This window comes from Pongo pygmaeus, chromosome 12 (genome assembly GCF_028885625.2).
Source record: "Pongo pygmaeus isolate AG05252 chromosome 12, NHGRI_mPonPyg2-v2.0_pri, whole genome shotgun sequence".
Taxonomy (NCBI): Eukaryota; Metazoa; Chordata; class Mammalia; order Primates; family Hominidae; genus Pongo; species Pongo pygmaeus.
The window spans coordinates 62499584-62507303 of record NC_072385.2 but is presented as its reverse complement, the minus strand read 5'-3'; the positions used below and the strand labels follow the sequence as shown (position 1 = coordinate 62507303).

Sequence of the window (7720 nt, the reverse complement as noted above, 5' to 3'; positions counted from 1 at the left end):
GAGCCACTATCTCTTTGACAGAGCACGGCTCTTTGCTGCTAAAGTTACCCGGAACGGGAGTCATTATGAGCCTTACGGTCCCCCGAGAGGAGGAATGGAGACTTTTCTTAACTGAGCCAGGCCAAGAGAGAAGACCAGCTCTGGCTAAGCGGTGGCCAAGGGTATGGGCGGAAGACAACCCTCCAGGATTGGCCAGTTAAGACTGGGGCCCAGCTGGTTAGGCAATAACAGGACCTGGTCCCCAGAGAAGCTCTTCAAGGTACCCAGGTCCGTCTCAAGCACCTAAGAACTTTTGGAATTATTATTCCTTGTCAGTCTCCATGGGACACTCCCCTCCTGCCTGTTCCCAAGCCACAGACCAAGGACTACTGGCCGGTACAGCATTTGCGCTTGCTTAATCAAGCTACACTGACTTTACATCCAACAGTACCTAACCCATCCGCATTGTTCGGGTTGCTGCCAGCTGAGGACAGCTGGTTCACCTGCTTGGACCTGAAAGATGCTTTCTTTCCTATCAGATTAGCCCCTGAGAGGCAGAAGCTGTTTGCCTTTCAGTGGGAAGATCCGGAGTCAGGTGTCACTACTCAGTACACTTGGACCGGGCTTCCCCAAGGGTTCAAGAACTCCCCCACCATCTTCGGGGAGGTGTTGGCTCGAGACCTCCCGAAGTTTCCCACCAGAGACCTAGGCTGCGTGTTGCTCCAGTAGGTTGATGACCTTCTGCTGGGACACCCCACGGCAGTCGGGTGCGCCAAGGGAACAGATGCCCTACACCGGCACCTGGAGGACTGTGGGTATAAGGTGTCCAAGAAGAAAGCTCAGATCTGCCGACAGCAGGTATCTTACTTGGGATTTACTGTCTGACAGGGGTCGGAAGGCAGCCCGGGATCAGAAAGAAAGCAGGTCATTTGCAATCTACCGGAGCCTAAGGGCAGAAGGCACGTGAGAGAATTCTTAGGAGCTGTGCGGTTTTGTAGATTGTGGATCCCAAACTTTGCAGTATTAGCCAAGCCTTTGTATGAGGTCACAAAGGGGGCGGGGACCGGGAACCTTTGGAATGGGGATCCCAACAACAGCAAGTCTTTCATGAGTTAAAGGAAAAACTTCTGGCAGCCCCAGCCCTGGGGCTACCCGATCTGACAAAGCCTTTTCCATTGTATGTGTCAGAGAGAGAAAAGATGGCAGCTGGACTTTTAACCCAAACTGTGGGGCCCTGGCCGAGGCCGGTGGCCTACCTCTCTAAACAACTAGACGGGGTTCCTGAAGGATGGCCCCCCTGTTTGAGGGCCTTCGCAGCAACTGCCCTGCTAGTACAAGAAGCAAATAAGCTGACTCTTGGGCAAAACCTGAACATGAAGGCCCCCCATGCTGTGGTGACTTTAATGAATACTAAAGGACATCATTGGCTAACGAATGCCAGACTCACCAAGTACCAAACTTTGCTCTGTGAAAATCCCCGTATAACCATTGAAGTTTGCAACACCCTACACCCCGCCACCTTGCTCCTGGTATCAGAGCAGCCTGTCGAGCCTGATTGTGTAGAAGTGTTGGACTCAGTTGACTCTAGCAGACCTGACCTCCGGGACCACACTTGGGCATCAGTAGACTGGGAACTATACGTGGATGGGAGCAGCTTCTTCAACCCCCAAGGAGAGAGAGGTGCAGGGTATGCAGTGGTAACCCTGGACACTGTTGTTGAAGCCAGATCGTTGCCCCAGGCCACTTCAGCCCAGAAAGCTGAACTCATTGCTTTAATTCGGGTCTTAGAACTCAGTGAAGGTGAGACTGTAAACATTTACACTGATTCTCGGTATGTCTTTTTAACCCTTCAAGTGCATGGAGTGTGATAGAAAGAAAAGGGCCTATTGAACTCTGGGGGAAAAGACAGAAAATATCAACAAGAAATCTTGCAATTATTAGAAGCAGTATGGAAACCCCACAAGGTGGCAGTTATGCATTGCAGAGGACACCAGCGAGCTTCCACCTTGCTGGGTTTGGGGAATTCCCACGCTGACTCAAAGGCTCGAAAAGCAGCATCTGCCCCCTTCCGGGCATCAGTGCTCCCTCAAGCACCTGATCTTGGACCTACTTCTTCTAAAGAAGAAAAGGACTTTCTCCAGGTAGAGAGAAGGACAAGTGATGGAGGAAGGATGGATTCGGTTTCCAGATGGGAGAGTAGCTGTGCCACAGTTGCTAGGAGCTGCAGTTGTACTGGCTGTGCAAGAAGCCACCCATGTAGGTCAGGAGTCACTGGAAAAGTTGTCAGGCCGGTATCTCTACATCTCGCATTTGTCAGCCCTTGCCAAAACGGTGAGGCAGCGGTGTGTTACCTGCCAACAGCATAATGCGAGGCAAGGTCCAGCCGTTCCGCCCGGCACACAAGCTTATGGAGCAGCCCCCTTTGAAGATCTCCAGGTAGACTTCACAGAGATGCCAAAGTGTGGAGGTAACAAGTATTTACTAGTTCTTGGGCGTACCTACTCTGGGTGGGTGAAGGCCTATCCAACATAAACTGAGAAAGCTGGTGAAGTAACCCCTGTGCTTCTTCGAGATCTGATTCCTAGATTTCGACTGCCCTTATGGATCGGCTCAGATAACGGGCCTGCATTTGTGGCTGACTTGGTACAGAAAATGGCAAAGGTATTGGGGATCACACGGAAACTGCATGCCGCCTCCCGGCTTCAGAGTTCCGCAAAGGTGGAGCGGATAAATCGGACTATCAAAAATAGTACTCTTGTCTTCCCCGCTGGATATTTAAAACAACACCATGAGGGGCGTCAAACCACCTGCTAAATTTGAGGGAATGTTATCCTCTCCCCCCTCCCTCCGGCCCCGGATATTAGAGACAATAACACAGGGGTAATGTACACCCACTGCTTTATTGGGAGTAATATCATCCTCTCCCTTCTTGGATATTAGGAACAATATCACACTGTGCGTGTACGCCTGTCGCCAAATTCAATGGAATGTCATCCTGTGCCTCCCTGGATATGACGAACAATATCACGGGGGATGTACAACTTCTGAGGTATTGGGCGTGATATCATCCTCTCCCCTCTGGAAGTCAGGGACAATATCACAGGGGGGTGTACACCTTCTGTGATATTGGAAGCAATATCATCCTCTTCCCTGCTGGATATTAGAAAAAAAATCACTCATGGTGTACACCCACTGTGATATTAGGAAGAATATTACAGGGTGTACACCCACTCTGACTTTAGGAGAAATAGCTCCCTAAAATGTCACAAATAATATCACAAGGTATACAGTAATATCTCCCTAGGATATTACAAATACTATCACAGGGTGTACACCCACTGTGATAACAGGAGTAATACGTCCCAAGGATACTACCAATATTACAAGGCCGTACACCCACTATGACACAGGGAGTGATATCTCCCTAGGATATTATGAATAACATCACAGAATGTACACCCATGGTGTGCACCCACGGTGATATTAGGAGTAATATCAACCCAGGACATAACTAATAACACCACAGGGAGTACAGACATGATGTACACCCACGGTGATGTTATGAGAACTATCTCCCTAGGATAATACCAATAACATTACACAGTGTACACACATGGTATACACCCACTGTGGCACTAGGACTAATAACTTTCTAAGATATTACGAATAGCATCAGAGAACATAAACACATGGTGTACACCCAGTGTAACTTTAGGTGTAATTTCTCCCTAGGATAGTACGAGTAACATCTCAGTGTGTGCACACGTGGTGTACACCCACTGTGACATTAAGGGTAATATCCCCCTAGGATATGACGAGAAACATCACAGGGTGTCCACCCATGGTGTACATGCACTGTGATGTTAGGAATAATATCTCCCTAGAATATTATGCATAATACCACAGGGTGTACAGAAACTGTGATATTAGAGGTAATGTCTCTCTAGGATATGATGAATAATATCACAGGGTGTATACCCACTGTGATACTGGGAGCAATATCTCTCTAGGATAGTATGAATAATATCACAGAGTGTACACCCACTGTGATATTAGGAGAAATATCTCTCTGGGATATTACGAATTATATCACAGAGTGTACACACATGGTGTACATCCACTTTGATATTAGGAGTGATATCTTCCTAGGACATTACAAACAACATTGCAGAGTGTACACCCACTGGAATATTAGGAATCGTATCTCCCTAGGTGATTACAAATAATATCACAGGGTGTACACCCACTGTGATATTAGGAGTAATATCTTCCTAGGGTATTATGAATAATTTCACAGTGTGTACACACATGGTGTACACTCACTGTGATATTAGGAGTAATATCTACCAAGTAGATAACAAATAACATCACAGGGTGTACACCCACTTTGATATTAGCTGTAATATTTTTCTAAGCTGTTATAAATAATGTCACAGGGTGTACAAATAGGGTGTACACTCACTGTGATATCAGGAGTCGTATCTCCGTAATATATTATGAATAATATCACAGGGTGTACACCTACTGTATTATTAGGAGTGATATCTCTGTAGGATATTACAATTAATATCACAGGGTGTGCAGCCACTGCGATATTAGGAGCAACATCTTTCTAGGATATTACAGACAATATCACAGGGTGTACGCCCACTCTGATGTCAGGAGCAATATCTCCCTAGGATATCCAAAATAATATCACAGGGTGTACAATCTGTGCCTTCCGGGTTCTAAGGGATTCTCCTGCTTCAGCCTCCCGAGTCGCTAGGGTTACCCGTCACCACGCCCAGCTAATTTTTTTTATTTTCACTAGAGACGGGGTTTCACCACGTTGGCCAGTCTGGTCTGGAACTCCTGACCTCAGGTGATCCGTCAGCCTCGGCCGCCCAAAGTGCTGGGATTACAGGTGTGAGCCATGGCGCTCGGCCAAGAGTTATATATTCAATTAATTTGGAAACACAGCTCCCATATTTGAGTGTGCATGCACTTTTATGAAGAAATGATGTCAGAAAACCTAAGGATGATAATAAATACGAAAAGTAACTGGCATGTTAAAAGGTCTTCCGATTAAGAACTATAAGGTTCGATTTCGTTTTTAGATAATGCGGTCCTAGCTCTTGTATCATCCTTTTACATATTCTACATCAAAGGAATTTGTCGCATGGTGTCAGATAAAACAGAGTGTATTTCACTGCTTCTTAATTTCTTTCAATTAGACTGAGATCTTTTTCTTAAAGAGAGAAGAGCATCTTCATTGCATTTTATTTTTTCTGGAAAGAGTATTTTACTGAGATCACGGATTTGTTATATATTACGTTTTGGTCTTCTAACATTCTTCAGTGGATTTTCTCTAAAGTAGTATGTACAGAAGGAGTTGAATAGCAAAAAAGTAAATCATGTAATAATTCTGAGATTTTTGGGTTTGTCACAACTGAGAAATATTGCTGACGGTGTATGGTCCTCAAGTGTGAAAATGTTCCTTGTGAATTGCTTGCATCCAAAATATACACACAGCATTAAGGGCTGGTTTTTATCTTTTATTTTTCCAATCCTCTTTTCTTCTCAAGGTGTCCAAGTCACAAAGAGCCACGGAATCTCACAGGTGTCTGAGAATTCCTCCTCCTGGGACTCTCAGAGGATCCAGAACTGCAGCCCATCCTCACTGGGCTGTCCCTGTCCATGTATCTGGTCACGGTGCTGAGGAACCTGCTCATCATCCTGGCTGTCAGCTCTGACTCCCACCTCCACACCCCCATGTACTTCTTCCTCTCCAACCTGTCCTGGGCTGACATCGCTTTCACCTCGGCCACGGTCCCCAAGATGATTGTGGACATGCATTCGCACAGCAGAGTCATCTCTTATGCGGGCTGCCTGACACGGATGTCTTTCTTGGTCCTTTTTGCATGTATAGAAGACATGCTCCTGACTGTGATGGCCTATGACCGATTTGTGGCCATCTGTCGCCCTCTGCACTACCCAGTCCTCACAAATCTTCACCTCTGTGTCTTCTTAGTTTTGGTGTCCTTTTTCCTTAGCCTGTTGGATTTCCCAGCTGCACAGTTGGATTGTGTTACAATTCACCTTCTTCAAGAATGTAGAAATCTCTAATTTTGTCTGTGAGCCATCTCAACTTCTCAACCTTGCCTGTTCTGACAGTGTCATCAATAGCATATTCATATATTTCGATAGTACTATGTTTGGTTTTCTTCCCATTTCAGGGATCCTTTTGTCTTACTATAAAATTGTCCCCTCCATTCTAAGAATTTCATCGTCAGATGGGAAGTATAAAGCCTTCTCCACCTGTGGCTCTCGCCTGGCAGTTGTTTGCTTATTTTATGGAACAGGCATTGGCATGTACCTGACTTCAGCTGTGGCACCACCCCCCAGGAGTGGTGTGGTGGCGTCAGTGATGTACTCTGTGGTCACCCCCATGCTGAACTCTGTCATCTACTGCCTGAGAAACAGGGACATTCAAAGTGCCCTGTGGAGGCTGTGCAGCAGAACAGTCGAATCTCATGATCTGTTCCATCCTTTTTCTTGTGTGGGTAAGAAAGGGCAACCACATTAAATCCCTACATCTGCAAATCCTGCCCCTTAGTCACATTATTGTTGTTGCTTGATGGCTTTTATTCCTTTCCACGTTTCCTATGTGAATATTGCTTTCATCGTTATGCCTTTAACTGGAATGGGTGAGTATTCTGGGATCCTTTGTTTAGCATAAACCTCATGACTGAATCCTCTATACCTGGCGGCCTCCTTTAGTTTCTGACCAGTAACCCTGTCATCCAGGTGGAATCACAACCATCTTTTTATATACAGGAAGTCCTCACTTCATTTTGGAATTCCCTGAAAATTGACTTTCTGGAAGCAATGTACAGCAGGTCCTCCAACACCATTGTTGTGTTCAAAGTTGTTATGATGTTGATGAGGAATAAGTGGTTTCACTATACACAATTTTGCTTAAAGGTGAAGTTTCCAAGAGACTTTCAAAGACGATAAGTGAGGACATACTGTACATCAAATTCATATCCTCTTCCAGAGTTCATGTGGAATTTCTCTATAAACTGCTTCTAGAGAATCTATTTAGGCAGGTTATGTGTAGAGATCCATGTCACCGGTCCTCAAGCTTGTCTTTGAATCAAATCACCTGGGGAGCTTACAAATGATAAGGCCTGGGTCTCATTACGTGACAGTCTGATTTACTTGCACCTGTGTAGGTATGTGGATTTTTTTTTTTTTTTTTAAAAGCACCAGAGGTGATTCCAATGATGAAGTTTTTAGAGGCATCAAGCTCCAATAAGTAAGAAAAGAAGTTAATTGTAATTTGATTTCTTGAAATATTATCTTCAAATGCGTTGTCCTTCAACACCATACAAATTTTTATCATGCTGTTTTTTCTTACCATTTAGCATTTTCTTTTTTCTTTTTTTTTTTTTTTTTTTTTTTTGAGTCAGAGTTTCACTCTTGTTGCCCAGGCTGGAGTGCAATGGCACAATCTCGGCTCACTGCAACCTCTGCCTCCCGTATTCAAGTGATTCTCCTGTCTCAGCCTTCTGAGTAGCTATTACAAGCATGCACTACCATGCCCGGCTAATTTTTTTTTTTTTTTTGTATTTTTAGTAGAGACAGTGTTTGTCCATGTTGGTCAGGCTGGTCTTGAACTCCCGACCTCAGGTGATCCGCCTGCTTCGGCCTCCCAAAGTGCTGGGATTACAGGCGTGAGCGACCGCGCCCAGCCACCACT

At 45.3% G+C, this 7720-nt stretch overlaps 1 pseudogene; it reads left to right on the top strand.

Moving 5' to 3' along the window:
• The first annotated feature begins 5575 nt into the window (after nucleotides 1–5575).
• LOC129030085 (olfactory receptor 7E24-like) lies at nucleotides 5576–6544 on the top strand (annotated as a pseudogene).
• The last annotated feature ends 1176 nt before the right edge of the window (nucleotides 6545–7720 follow it).